Source organism: Rhea pennata, chromosome 4, assembly GCF_028389875.1.
Source record: "Rhea pennata isolate bPtePen1 chromosome 4, bPtePen1.pri, whole genome shotgun sequence".
NCBI lineage: Eukaryota > Metazoa > Chordata > Aves > Rheiformes > Rheidae > Rhea > Rhea pennata.
This window is the reverse complement of record NC_084666.1, coordinates 26,703,908-26,719,497: the sequence shown is the minus strand read 5'-3', so window position 1 is coordinate 26,719,497 and position 15,590 is coordinate 26,703,908. Positions and strand designations below refer to the sequence as shown.

General features: G+C 35.0%; 1 protein-coding gene across 1 annotated transcript in view; it reads left to right on the top strand.

Moving 5' to 3' along the window:
* KCTD8 (potassium channel tetramerization domain containing 8) overlaps positions 1-15,590 on the top strand; it is a 97,115-nt gene that overhangs the window by 34,450 nt on the left and 47,075 nt on the right. The window lies entirely within an intron of this gene.

The following is a 15,590-nucleotide window of genomic DNA, read 5'->3' as shown; positions in this document are numbered from 1 at the left end:
TGAACAGGCAGCTCTACAGCACCACGAAAGCAGTCACCAGTTATGCAGTTGTTCATAATAGATTAACCTACAGAGCATCATTATGTATACAGAAGTACATAAAACTCTATTCCCTGCTTCTGTGGCTTGGTGTATATAGTAGGTTTCTGAGATAATCATTGAGTCCCGTTCTACCTCTTCCACCTCTATTTTTATTGTCTCCCTACTGCCATGTAAACATTCAGCCCACCCACAAAAATTGCAGTCCCCCTTGTACATAAGCATACTCCTTCTCCTCATATGAAAATGGACACACGAGGCATTATTTCTACCTTCCTTAACTGGGATTTCTTAGGAGACTATTACTCACCATGTAACCTGAGCAATACAGCTGTGTATCTCTCTTGAGTGACCATGCCAATGAGCAAGGAATATCAGGCTGTGAATTGTGGTAGGTCAATGTTGAAATAAAGTCCCAAAAGTTTCAGAGATGCATCTGGAGGCTCCCCTCTAGCACTGCTGCTCAGAGGATGTCCTTGGCCAACCGTGGAAGTGACCTGTTGCATGGTAAGGGATCTGACAACCTCATTAGCAAGTTTCTTTCAGTAATTCTTTATAAGGCACTTTCAACAGTCTGCATCATTTATTCATCCTGATGATTGGATTGGAGATGGTAATAGCTTAAATGACTGAGTTTTTTGGCAAAGTCCTCAAATTCATTAGAAATGCAGGTCTGTTGTAGAATATGACTGGACCTGGTAACTCATTAGTCACAGCTGACAAGGAGCAGACACTGTTAGAGCTAGATGTCTGTGATCTTGAATCATTTTGAGTAAGTCTCCTACAGTCTAGAGGTTCTTTTTCGAAAAAGTTCAGGAAAGTTCAGGAACGTCAATACAGATTTGGGCCAGCAGCTCCTTTGATGGCATCTGGCATGTCACATAAAATAATATGCCTAGTGATTTATTGCTCATTTATCACTCTTTCTTCTGGATATGCTTTCAAACACAAAACTTTTGGTTATGTTGCAGTGTAGCTAATATTACTTAACAATCTTCTTCAAGAATAGCAACAAGGTTTTTCCTTTTAGAAGCATTTTTATGAGCCAATAATTAATGTGAGTTGTTTCAAGTAGTTTTTCCATATGCCATCCTCTTAATGTTCACGGAAGGACATGTTCCAGTGGTGAATCTGTGGCAAGCCACAGATCCAAGTATAACTTGGTTGGCTGAAAAAGTGGACCAGGGAGAGAAGTGAATATTAAGACTTCAGCTACAGATAGAATGGCAATTTGGCACCACCTTGCAGTGGTTAAGAAGAGGGTAAGGAAGTACTTTGACATGAACTGAATGGATGAAACAGATTTCACAACATGTAGGTGAAAGAATCACCAACATAGCAGTGCTCAGTGATTCCTTGGAGCTCAGCAGTGTAGGCAGCAGTACCCTCATCACTTTCTGAGCTTGTGTGTTGAACTGAAATCTCTAGTTAGTGATAGCTGACACAGACAGAAATACAACTTTGGCTAATCTTAGGCCTTGGTTTTCAGCACAGCAGGCACAGTAAGTGACTATAATGGCAAACACGGGCGGTTGAAAGAACAGTGTTTCAGTTTGAGAATAGTCTCTCTTGTTTAAAATTTTTCTTGAATTTAGAACAGTCTGAAGCAGTATCCCACAATGCAAATGCACTTACATTGAATTGCTCAGTGCGTCCCAACAGGGCTGATCTAGTTTGCAGGCAAGCACATTATTTCAGTTACTGGGGCAGCTTGTCAGCCTTTACGCTGAATGCTTGCTGCCTGTGCTCAAGACGGCTCCTTCCTTCTCCCAGGACCAGTTCCACACTGCTGCTTGCTGCTGTCGTTCTTTGGCAGGATTGCACCCTTCTTGTCAGAGTCCTGGAGCTGTGTTTGTGCAGTGCAACACATGTGGCTGAAGAAGTGAGCAACATACAAATGTAATGTTTCCATGGTTAGTAACACGAATGAGACCACACCAGCTGCACCTTAATGATGAAGAACCCTGTGAAAAATGCATGAGTTATTTTTGCATAGGAAAGAAAAAGTATTCTGCATATACAGCAATGGCATCTTTTTATACCTACATCACATTTTCTGCCTCCTGCAGACAGTGGCTCCTACTCCGTTGTGTAGGAGTCTACAGTCCTTTTTAGCGAGAAAATCAGCAAGTCCAATATTACCTGCCACGATTGCTACCATCTCTTTCTTTGCATGTATCAACACCAAGGTTTCTCTTCATCTTTCCTTCTTTAGTCCTTGCATCTGTTCAAGGACCCATCAACTGTTGTCTGACATGGCAAACTCTGACTTTGATTGCTATAACGTTGCCCTTTTTATTGTTGACTTATCCTGTTGGCTGCTAGCAGCCTGTCTGTTTTGTCCATATGTCATTTCTTGACTGGCACTGAAAATGTAAACTGTTGGCAATAGATATATTTGGTGTTTACTAATTGCCTTATGCAGTTCTTTGAAACTTGACTGATTTGTACAAAAATGAAAATAATATTAATGATATTGAGTTTTTTAACTTCTTAACTAATAACACACCATCTGAGCACATGGAGTATATTAAAATTAAACAATGTACAACATATAGCTAAGATAGTTCGCTACATATAAATATAGTATCAACTGTAATCCATTGTAAAGTATGCAGATGTGTAGTGCTCTGTGTGTTTGAAAACTATTTTCTGTCTCTAAATACTGTTTCTGAAAGATTTGCATGTGCTTTGTTGAATTCTTACTGTATGAAACTAATTATTCCACCTGAGATTAGGTAGTAATGGCCATTTGGAACCGTTTTGGAATAAATTCAATACCTTTTTCCTTTCAGAACACTTTGGAAAATTGAAGATATGTGGATGATTTTACTTGCTTATATTCAAAACGTCAGTTCTAGTTGGAAATAGTTTCTGTTTTTTTCTTTCTAAGGGTCTACAATCAATAAAAGGAAAGGTTTTCATCTGAAAAATATGAGATTGATGGGGAAATCAGCAGATCATCAGGGCACAGTAATTTAAGTCCACTTGAGCACTAATTTCACTTAGTTGAGAAAACTGGAATACCAAGGCCATTCAATTTAGTCACTTAGGAAATAAGATGTAAGCTTTACTGACAGCAGTGTCACTAAAGAGCTGTTTAGTAAATTGTTTCAGCAAGAATCTGTGTTGTCTTTATGAACTATATTTATAAAAATTTACTTTCTATTCTCCAATGCTGTATTGTTTTTAGTCCTGCTAGAGCTATCTTTCTTATTTGTGACCTCTTTGCTATGTCTTTCAATATCTATGTGTGAACGAGCAGACTAAGAGATAGAATTAGAAAGAACAAAAGAAACTGAAAGTACAAAGCTCTTTCACAGAATGCCTTTACGTTCTTGAAGTCTTTCAAGTAGTAACATATGATGAAAATTAATTACTTGCTGGTGCTGAAATATATTCAAGAAATAATGATAATAAATGGCAGAACATACAAGAATTTAAACACCAGTCATAATATATTTTTTCATACATAAAATATTATTTGGAAGCTATTTTTTAACCATAACCCAGTATTTAATTATTTTAGGTGCATGGACATAACTTTAAATAACCTAAAGGAAAGATTTGCTAGTGAGAATCAATGGCTTTGATGCTGTGATATTGTTGCTTTTAGATCACAGTTCAGATAAGGCCTTCTTCACGAGTAAATTCAAACCCGTGAAAGTTGGATATCCTACTTCTATTTGTTTTTTAAAATCTTCCTGTTATAGATAGGCTTATTCATACCGTAATTTTTGCTAAATATCAATTGTCGGTATCTGGAATAAAATTCAGGAACACATTTGTGCCTTGAACAGCCACACAATGAATCTTCAGAATACTAACTTTAGGCTACCCTTAAGTATCTAATTTAGTTGTGATTTAAAACAGGTGTGGCTAGCAACATTTTCTGTATTGACAATGGAGAAAGCACACAGTATCTCCAGAGGATGCAGGGAGGATTGAAGTTGTGTGTCTGCTTTTTTAGCTAATGAGATTACCTCCTTTGAAGATAATTTTGGTTCAAGAAGGGGTAAGTTCATGCCCTCAATTTTAAAGCTTCATCAAACTGAAAAATTATGAATAGGTCTTTAATATTTTTATGAAGCAATTATGCCACTAATCATAATGTTGTAATACAAAATGAGCTGTTTATCCAGCATCTGTCAAAAACACTATTTAGAAGAGATACGGTATGGAAGTATCAAAGGGGGAGGATTTGTTGGTAGAAAGTGTCACGTAACAAAATAAAGTGCAAACTGTGTATTGTACCTTAAAGCTCATGCTACAAAAGAACATAATGGCCATACTGTGTTAAACCAAATGTTGACCTGAGCTGTCTTCTGTCAGGAAGAGTGGCTCCTTTATAGTTAGAGAGGGTATTTAATTAGAAATAGACATGGAAAACAGGCAAGATCAAGGTCAAATGATAAATGCCTAGAAAAGTGTGTGAATATGGATAAGTCTATAGTGATACTTCCCCATGCTTAGAATATTTTGTTGCTAATATTTGAAATATAAGTGCTGATACATCAAAGCATCTGTTTGGAAATAGATTTCTGGTTATTTTGGGGAAAATAATTTTGAAAACTGTGCATTTGCTCTAAAATTGAGTGCATTTTGCCCAAAAGAAAATGTCTTTTCAATAAAAGATGGATAAATATCTTGGGAAATGATAAACTGCTTATTTTAAATATGATATTAAACTTTACCCATCTAAAGTACTTCTGAGGTGACTGTTATGCACATTTCCTTTGTAATTTCTTTCCAACTTGTTCATTAAATTTTAAAATATGATAATGTTTAATGTAGAGAAAACTTTGAGGCACCAAAGCACATTAGCTGGCATCCTGGAAAGAGCTGAGGAAAATAATTCATAATGTGCCATTTCTTTTTTCTCTCCTTCATAAATACCTCACATAGAACAGTTTCTCAATATCAAATGTCTTGGTTACTGAGAACTGAGTTAGTTCTAAGTTTGTAATTGTTAGTCAATAGTCTGCCAACAATCATGGGATTCACAAAGGTGAACTGACTTTTTTTTTTTAATTAACTGAGAGGCTATTTTTATCCCTTGGCTATAACTCTGTATGCCACTTTATAGTAGAAATTAGAAGAAAAAAATCATTTTGGTAGATGCTAATATCTCAGGCTTTCCTGCCAGATCTCCTGTGTGGAGTTCTGAGGTCCATGAGTAGTGATATTCAAATTCTTTCATTGGAGAGTACTCACGAAAAAAACTGTAAAATACTTTTCCCTCTAAAAAAAAACAACACTGTTTGTGAAAGTGTTAAGTGTAGATATTTATAAACTTAGGACAAGTTTGTTGTGGGATAAATGACACAAGAAAAGTAGGAGAAGAGAATAATTAATATTCAAAAATAGAGGCGTTTTCATGGAATTCAGGAGAGGTGGAATTTTCCACTCTTGTGTTTTCTTCATAGTATGAAACAGAATCCAGAGTTTGAGATGTTTATTCTTCCATAGCAGTGGCATTGTTTAAAGTCTGCTTGGTTGTAAACAAGCATCTGACCTTGAAAATAATAGTCTCTTAGATCTGAATGATATGCTATGTGCTTGCAAATATTAAATGACATTAAGGCGATGAAAGGTATAAACATACTCTATTTAAGAAAAAAATTAAGTCCCTTTCTGCATTTGATCATAAAAAATATTTGAAAACTCTCTAGCCTTACAGTTATTTAAAATGTATTTTTAAAATGTATTTTTCTAGATGCATGCTTTTTTACTTGAAAAACTAGCCAAATAGACCTTTTTTTTCCCCACTAGTATTCAGCATTTTTTTTTTTAGTTCACTACCAATCAGAGGTTTATTTCATTTGTTTGTTTTTGCCCTGAATTCTCAGGGGTAAAGTGAGAAATAATTGTTTCTCTCTTCAGCTAGTTGCAAATTCCAGACTTCATGGACAGCCTGTGTGGGCTGGAGAGCTTGCCCAAGCCAATAGTTTTGCATTTTATACCTTAATGATCATTGCAACAACATCTCATGCAAACACCATTTAAAAAGTGATTTCTAACACAAATCAATCTTTGTGTTCCTAAACATGTAGTCTTAGAACAAAAAACAAAACCCACTTCTGTTAATGGTGATCTGAAATATTAGTAACGTATGGGTAGTACTTCCTTCTTAAAAATGAACTTAGATAAAATGAACCTATTTTAAAAAGCCCAGCTCTTAAAATAGAAAATAAAATAATAATATACAAAGTGGTTTCTCTTTTTTTTTTTTAAAAAAAAAAATCTAAATTGCATCATTGAGGGGAAAAAAAAAGATGGAAATTACTCATTATTTCCCCTTTCACATTTTATATAACATTGGCCTTGAGGGGGAAAAAAGCATATATTGGCAGCTCGAGTCAGCTGACAGGGTATTGAATATAGAGCGGTATAAGCTCCAAATGTCTGCCATTGCAGTGTTTGGGAGAACCCAATTTCTGAAAACTGTATAACTTCTTTTAAATTCTTTAAATTAAATAGTGTTTGAATGGATGAAAAATGTGGGATTAGATGACATACTTTTTTGTTGAAACTCTCCATTAAAATACTATTTCTAAGATAAATGGGACATAAAAAGGAGGAAACAATCTAAAATATAGAAGTGTAATTATATCCTTTGTAGACGTAGGTATAGGTGTTAATAAATTACCTTGGGTTGGATAGTTGAAAAAGCTGAAACGGCTTTTCCTTGTATTAATTCTTGTCATGGTCATGCTTGTAAGAGCACGCTGAGGATGGCACTGATGTTTTGTGCCAGCTTGCTGGTCACAGGCAGTTCCCGCGGCGCCTTGCGTATAGCTAACGTGCCGTAGCTACGTCTGGTTGGTACCGTACAAGCCTGAGAACAAGGTGCTATAATCAGTTATCCGACGCTTGTAGCCTCTCATTCTGTGTTGAGGGTGCCTAGTATCACAGCCGATTTCAATAAATAGAGAAATGAAACATACCCGTGTGATTAAAGATTTCACGTTTGGAAATGTATCTGCAGTTGCAGGTATGAGACTTACACTAACTTCTGTAGGTGTATGTTTGCTGAACTGTTGAGAAATTGATTTCTCTGAATATTTTTTTCAAGACATCATGCAAAAGCCCTGTTTATCTCTGGAATCCTGCATTTGTAAACCTTGTGCCGTAATTCTGAAAATTCTGAATATTCTCATGTCCAACTCTACTCCGCCAAAGAAAAATTACGTGATATAAAACAGAAAGATATCCACAAAACTCCCACAAGCTGTAAACATTACCTTGCTGCCTACCAGTATGTTTTGTGGTAGGAAAGATTAGCTTTTAAATGTTTTTATATATTTGTATGTAATGATCATTCCAAATTGTATAATATAAATGGAAAAGTTCCCCATTTACCCTTATTCTTTAGCATAATTAAAGATATGCTTCTAATAGGTAAATAATTAAAATAGCAGTGTGTCTAAAGGTCAGAGGAGTAAGAGTGGGAGGGAAAATTCACAAATATATGTGTTTTTTTTTTTTTTTTTTTTTTTTTTTTTTTTACAACCTCTTTAGTTTCCCTTGAGTAAGTAAAGGATGATGATTTGAAAGAGTTGATTAGGTTATTTCTCAAGCTCTATCTTAAAATGTAGATTGACGAAGGAGCAAATTTCTCACTCTAATGTTTTGTGTATTTAATATTAATTTTTCTCCTGCCATAGAAGGCCATATTGTATAAAATACCTGTCAGGTTTTGCATATAAACCCAGTCATCTACCATTGCAGAGACACTGGGAGAATCCTACTCAAACTCTGTCTCTGTTCCCTTTTAAATTTATGGGAATTTTATCATTATCTCCATGAAGAGCAGAGTCACTGTGGGTGTTCCTGTGTGTTTTGGGAAAGGTTGCCTTGCCAGCCCATGTGATCAGAATGAACTTCCTCAAGTAAATTCCTTTTTCAAAAATACTGACAGTGATGCATTACTTTACTTGGTGATACACTACTTTGTATCATGAAGATTGAATGAATTAGTCATAATCACAAAGATTATGCAAACTTTAAGCACTTGAGTAAATATAAGCTTACACATAAGTCTCTTCAGGATTACTTTATAAAATTTTGGGCAGTGATTGCCAAGTATTTACATTAAATACTGACAGCGTTCTACTTGACAAACTCAGTTTAATGATATGCCACCTTTAATTTTTTTCCATTGCTTAGGGCAGAGACTATGAAATGTCATGGCAAGTGGGATCTTTGTGTGTTGCATTGCTAAACTAGTAACAACTGTGCTATTACGGGCTCTTCAGATGATTTAAGGTTTTACTGTGCCTCAGTGACAAATAAATAATGAATCCAATCATTACTTTGAAATTAGCCCTTCTGCCTTTCCCTTCTCCTTTTGTATTTCATCCTTACTTAATTCCTTGGGGGGTCAAAAACACAGTCAATGCAATTAGATATTTTTTGGTGTGTTTTTTCTCTAATTTTAATTCCTGAAAACTGTACCTAATCAGAAGGACAATATGAACAGGTATATATATTTAGATCAGATCTGAAGCTTGCAGAAATTCATTCTTTTCAGGTGGTTATGCTAGGCACTGAAATGAGATTTTTAGAAAAAAATGTATGAAAAGTTGCAAGATAATTACACATAAGAACAAGGTGCCCTTTATTTAACTTGGACAGTTTGTTGTATATGAATAAAATCCATAAATATGGAGATTCCTCTTTTAGGATAGTATTACTTAGAGAATATTTCTGTGAGATTTTGGAGATAAGGTCAATTTAGGGGTTGTTGTAAGCATCCTGACAAAAGAAGCGTCCATTCTTTGTGCCTCAGTTTTTCCATCTATAAAGTAGCTGTGCTGATCTTGATTACTTTTATTGAAGTGTTTTGATATCTATTTATAAAAAGATGTATTTAAGAGCTACATACAATTATTACTCTATTATTGTAACATTTAGGAAGATACAGCTTTTTATAAGAATGAAATAGTATAATATTTTACTCGCTCCAGATTTCATGACAAAAGCTGTGACACTTGCTAACTGCTTTTTGAAAAACACCACAAAAAAAGGAAAAAGCAATAACAAATCTTAGTCCTTTTCCTTCAAAAATCAAAGTTAAGCTCCTGGATTCGTATGGTTACTTAGAATTTAAGCTCTGACTATTCTCTATTCTGTTTTTAAAATGAGTATTTTTTTTTTTTTTTTTTACTTTCAAGTTTTTCTTACGATTGTTTTAGGCTTGCCTCTTAATTTTGGATGCTTGCAATTGGTATTACTTGTTTGAAAAGATCATTAAGTCGCTGATACTGAGTACTGTTCAACTTGTGGGCTTATGTCCTCTATATCTGGACTCAAGGAAGAAACAGACCCTGAAAGTTTGTATATTGAGTAAGTCTGTCTGTTATAACATGCTAGAATAGATCCATATGTGAACACTATATTCACAATTATAATATTCCAATTTTTTCATAATCCAAAATGTTCATACCACTATTGTTTTGAAAAAGCAATAATTATTATAGAATAAAAGATGGATAAATTTTAAGACTACCAGAACTAATGAAGTCCTTAACATATGTCTCTTCCTGCAAAATTGACAAACTCTGGGTTAAACTATTAAAAAAATAATAATAATAATTCAGATCTGTGTTTTCATTGTTTCCATAAAAAGTATGAGTAATTTTGGTTCCTGGAATTCTATGGCTTTCAGATTTTTTTAAATTTATTTTATATTTTTATTTTATGCTCCTTGAAAACTGATGAAATTTTCTGAGTTGCTTCAGTATGTTTGCTGTAATGCAAAAGGTGACAGAAATTAGCTGCAGGCATCTGTTTTTCCTTCATTTTTCTCTCCTGTCTTTTGTTTCTTACTTTAATTTATTTAATTTAATATTTTTTTGAGAGAGAGAGGGGGAGGCGGTGCTAATTGTGGATGTGTGTCCAGAAGGCCAGTATCGTGAACTTCAAGCAGCTTGCCCTGAACTGAAACAGCAAACCCTGCTGTGTAATTTTGTAATTATTACTGAACTGAAACGTACTTGAAAAGCAGCCATATTCTATGATCTCTGAAACTCAGGGGTTTCAGAAAATCCTGTGTGCACATAATAGCAGAACTGGATACATATGCTAAGATAGAGAGAGCAAGGGTATGAGAAAAAGTTCTGGAAATGGAAATTCAATACCAAAAAAAGATATTCTAGAAATTCTTTTTTCTACAACCCCTTAGAACAGTACAAAAGAAACCAAATTGTTGTGAACTCCCATGATGAGTGAAATTTGCAGTAAAAATAAAGTGTTCCACAGGCAAAGGAGTGCTTTTCAGAATTTAAATTGATTTCCTTGAATATTCCGTTAATGTCAGATTACAGCCTCATTTTAATCTAGAAATAGGTATAAAAATAGACCAGTGTCTTGAACTAGCACAATGCTGATCCATGCATTTTTACCAGTGTAGAACCCAATCTCCTTTTCTTGGCAACTATTTAATGCTAGGCTCAATATTTTGTAATGAGATTTCATTATATTTGCCTTCCTACTTGGTGTGGGGTTTAGATCAAAGCATCTACTCATTCAGTCTGTCCTTTCCTGTATGAAGTCATCAAAACTGACTTGCTTGAGCTTCAGCAAGGACCACAAATACTTTTTTTTTTTTTTTTTTTTTTTTTTTTACGGTGAATATGTGAAAGTCTGAAGCGTTTTTTTTTTTTTTTTTAAAAAAAAATTGGTTCCATTTGCTCGTAGTTAAGGTATTCATGCTATTAATGCATGTAATAAATTGCTTTTTTTCCCTCCTTTTGAGTAATTATCAGAGGTCAGTTTTAGCAACAAAGTCCTGAGTATATCCATAGCCAGTGACCTTCCAGAAAGTGAAAGAAGTTCATGGGCAGCATGCAGCACTGCTGGATGAGTGGCCCCAAGTCTTCAGTTGGATGTTTTTGAAGAATAAATCTTTTCTGAAAAGGAAGAATACTTTCAGTTCCATTTCTGTTCTTTCTAGCATAAGAACTACTTGGAGTACATCAGAAATGGATGACGATGATGGTGTGTATTACTTTGGGAAAGTTTTCCAGATACTTAAAAGCATAAAAAATAAATATAATTAGGTATGCATCAATAATATCTGATTGGAGGCTTGTAAGGACTAAGAAAGACTTGTAAGATTTATTTTGGAATAAAATATTAGCATAATGAACAACAAAAATCTATTTTAATTTATTTTGAAGAAGCGTCTTTCTTAAAAAATAGTAAAAAGAATGGCTTTATTAATAAGAAAGAATGTTAACAGGTAATAAATTAAAAAGATTAGCTTGAGATGAAATTTGCCATTTGTGACTATCAACAAAATGTTTGACTGGATTTGAGGACTCTGCAGGTGTCAGTGGGAGACGATTTGACAGGCATTATCGGCTTCTGCTGTTACATACTATTTCACAATTTCTTCTTGCTGCCTAAGTAAATTTTCTGTCTTTGCAAGACCTGCTCGTTGATGCTAAACCTTGTTCTCCGCCTTTTTCTTGCTTAGTGTCAGTCAGCGAGGCAGATGTGTTCCCTGCGGGGCCTGCGTGCTGCTTGACCGTTTTGTTTGAGGACTGAAACATGTTAAATTTACTATACTTTCAGTAGACCTCCAGTCTGTTTCTGGCTTTTATATGACAGGATATTACGAAGAAAAATGCCACCATTCTGTTGCTGCTCAGTGCACAAGTGATGTGCATGTTAGAGCTGACAGTTACTACAGAAGTAACAGGCCAAACGGTACAAAAATCTCTTTCGACTGAATGATCTGTGGTTGGAAAAGTAGGTTTTCTTACAAACTTCTTAATAATACCTACTTACTTCGTGATCTGCAGAGGAATACTGCAAAGAATTTCCAACAAATCTAATTGAAAAAGGTGAAATTTGGGGCCACTTCAGATAGTCAGGCTGCCCCAAAGTGGTAAGCTAAGGCTTCTCCTTGCCAGAGTTTTCCTACCTGACAAACAGCTGAATGGGGTACAGCTGAGAATGACATCTCCAAGTATTTTTTAAAAGAATTAGCTGTGAGGTTATGTGTAATTTATCTCTTTTTCTTCGTTTTCTAGAATGCATTGCAACTATTTATTTATATTCATTTACATGAGACTGAAAATAATTTTGTGTGTTTAAGTGCATGCATATATTTGCACTTGAGCAGGTGTTTTTGCATGCATGAGGAGGCAATGAAGAAGCCGTGAGGAGCGTGAGGAGAAAGAGTTGTTCTTTTTTTTTTTTTTTTTTTTTTTCATTTTCTTATCGATACGGCCCCCAGTCGCTTCTGTTTCCTTGCTGATCGTTTCAAGCTTCTGACAGCTGTTGTAACATGGAAGGAAGAACCTGCTCCCCACCAAAGCAAGTACTGGGAGAGTGCAAGGAAACCTTTGGAGATGCTCTGTGCAAGCTTAACTGGATTTAATTGTAGAATGAGTGATAAAATTTTATATTTAATATGGCTTCCTGTTGTAATTCTGCAAAAGTTCTTTTGTTTAAAAATATTGTTAATTTTTAATCGTACGTATTATGTTATTCAACAAAATGAAGCATGCCAGACTGCAAGATCTTTCAGGGATGGTAAAAAGATTGTTTTCTGGAGAGAGAGCTTGTTTTGGTAGGAGTAGTTATAAATGAAGAAGGCCTTGTACATAGTTAAAAGTTAATTTCATTAATAATTTCTAAGTCAGACTGTGTCTTGCCCTGCATCTTGGTGAGTGCTGTATGAGGGTCATGAGAGGCTTTTTGATTATTGCTTTATCCTATGGCAGAGGCAAGTAAGAAGCATTTTGTACAGAGTAGTGCTGGCCTACTGGGCAAACACATTGATTATATTTCTGGGCACAGCCTCCCCTGAGATACTGTGAATTGCTAGGATCTGCTTCCTAGCATTTGTGGGCCCAGGATGATTGATGAGTTTATGATTATTTTGTAAGATAGAAAAGAGGAAATACAAAGGTGTATTAGACCTGCATATCCTACTTTCTTGCCTTGGTAGCTGCTTTGACTTATACCATTGACTGTAGAACTATTTAGCTGCTACAAAGAAGGAGATGTATAAACATCTAGGTAGACAGGGAAGTTCTCAACTCAGAACTATCCACTACAATGATCGTTTTTTATTTCTCAGGTTTACATTACAATTAGAAATAAACCTTTTTTTTCTATAGATAAGTTATCCAAAATATTTAATTTAAATTACATTAGATAAAAGTCAAGAGTACTAATAGCAAAAATGTGCATTAGCATCACAATTTTAATACTTCAGGCACAATGGAGGAAAATGCATAAGCTCAGTATTTGGGAGCAAGACAATGAAACCCAACAAACTCAGTTTTAACAATGTCTTTGATACTGTTAGGGAAGCATTTTTGCCCATATTTTCATCTCTCATGTACATTTGTATTAGATGAAAAAGATACTGGATAGAAAAAAATTGAAAATCTTTCAATTATTGAAAATAAAATTGCTGTGCTGTTCTTAGCAGGCTGAAAGGAAAAGATCAGTGAGTTCTACAGTCCTGATTCACCACTATATCACCACAGATATAGTCCATTGAAATGAAGCTTTTACAGGTTATAGCAGGAGCCACAGAGCAGTTAATCAAATTTAGAGCTTCTTTACTGCAACTGTCTTTTTTTAAGAATGCATTTGAGCTCTTCATTTTCTTATCTTTAATCAGCAATGCAGTTGTATGTTTTTGGTGGTCAAACATCAACCTGCAATGTAACTGACAGTGGAAATCTTTCTAGACTGTACTGTACACGGATGCGTACCAGAAGAATACAGTGTGTGCTCAGCTGATGCAAATTGCTATTAGGTTATTCTGTCAAAAGAAGTGCATAGAATACAACAGAGCAGAATTAACCTTTTCCATAGCTCTTAATAAGTGAGGGATGATTAATATGTGAGGGATGATTAAACAGTAACATATAGAGAGCTCGAGGTTGTACAGGGAATAGCTGTTTGGTTAGAGATAAATTCTAAAATTTAGAACACATCCATAAATACAGTTTTTATCCTTGTTGACATTTCTATGTCAAAATACTCATTGTCTATGAATATACAGAAAATTTCCTGTTGTACTTGAAAATTCTTGTCTTATCAACATTTTAGATTATTCATTCAAGATTATTACTTGCTTAAAAATTCTTCACAATATGTGAAGAATAATTCACATTATTATTACCTGTTATTCACTATGCAATGTTTGTAGGGGGAAAGTGTGCATCTTAAACCATCACAGTGGGTTTAAATGATACAAAACTCGGGATGTGTGGGTTTTTAGATGTACTTTTGGAAAAAAATACTTATAGTCTCATTGTCCACCTTCTGCTCCCTGCTTTCATTATTGGTGCTAACAAATGATTCCAAGGATTATGCCATAAATAAGGAATAAATACAGCCTAGGGATACTGTTCGTGATTTTTTTTTTTTACCCCAGGAAAAATATATTCAGGTAAACACTCTGGATTATGAAAAGAATCATTGGGGAAAAGTGTATGTCTACAAATGGTTCACAATCCCCAAAATGGCCTGTGAAAGTGGATAGTAACTTCTCTCCATTGACTCAGCCAGAGGTGGGTATGCATGTTTGCAATGCATAGTATATGAACACATATAGTTTGCTAGTTATATAATACAAGCTACTACTCTTCTGAGGGTCTACAAGAGATGATTTTGTAATCAGCTCGTTATGAACTATTTTTTTCACTACAGTACAGCCTTTCAGTTAATCTTTCTTAACATTTCACCATAGCTAACAGGTGCTCCTTTCCTGTGATATTACCTACTTTGCTCTATCTCATTAGCTTTAAATTCTTTCTCTTCATTGTAAAGTTCTCAAAACAATTTCTTTTTCCTTGAAATAAGGAAGTGAGGTAGATAAAGAGGTTCAATTAGAAAAAATAAACCTACGCTGTTGAAAGGTTTGAGCATTTGTATGTTTTCATTATAGTTGCATTTAAGTTGAAGGGGAAAATAAAACTTCCCTACTACCAAGTTCAGTAAATTTTAGATAAATCCTTTGGGTAAGCTGGACTCGGAACTCAGTGCTAAAAATGACAAATGTGTCTAGTTCTGGGCATAGAAAGCTTTTGTTGTTAATCTGAGTTGTCGCATTAGCCTTCAGAGACTACATTAATAGTTATCACTTATTTAAAACTGGTGAGTTAGTCTTTCATTTAGATTATAGTCATGGAATTATAGAAAATTGTCCATGTCTTTGCTTTCCCAATTTTCTTTTTTTTCTCAGTAGTTAGAGATCTGCTTTCCTCCAAGTTTCCTTTACATAGGAATATCCAAAAGGGTCAGGTAGTGCAGGATTGCTACATGACATAGTGTATCAGCAATCAGCATGTCCCCTTGTACCTCTGTACTTTACCTTCTTCTGAATCCTTTAGAAAAATCTGTATCCTATCAGTGACCTCCCAAAGGCATGGCATACAGATAATGTGCACCTCAAGCAACATCCATTAAAAGAGACTGGAAAATTCATTTCATTCTGCCTGTCCAAGCAGTCCAGAGACTGCTTTGTGCCCTTCTTGGCTCAGAGGGAAGAGCTGTCTTGTGGGAGCTGCTGTTCT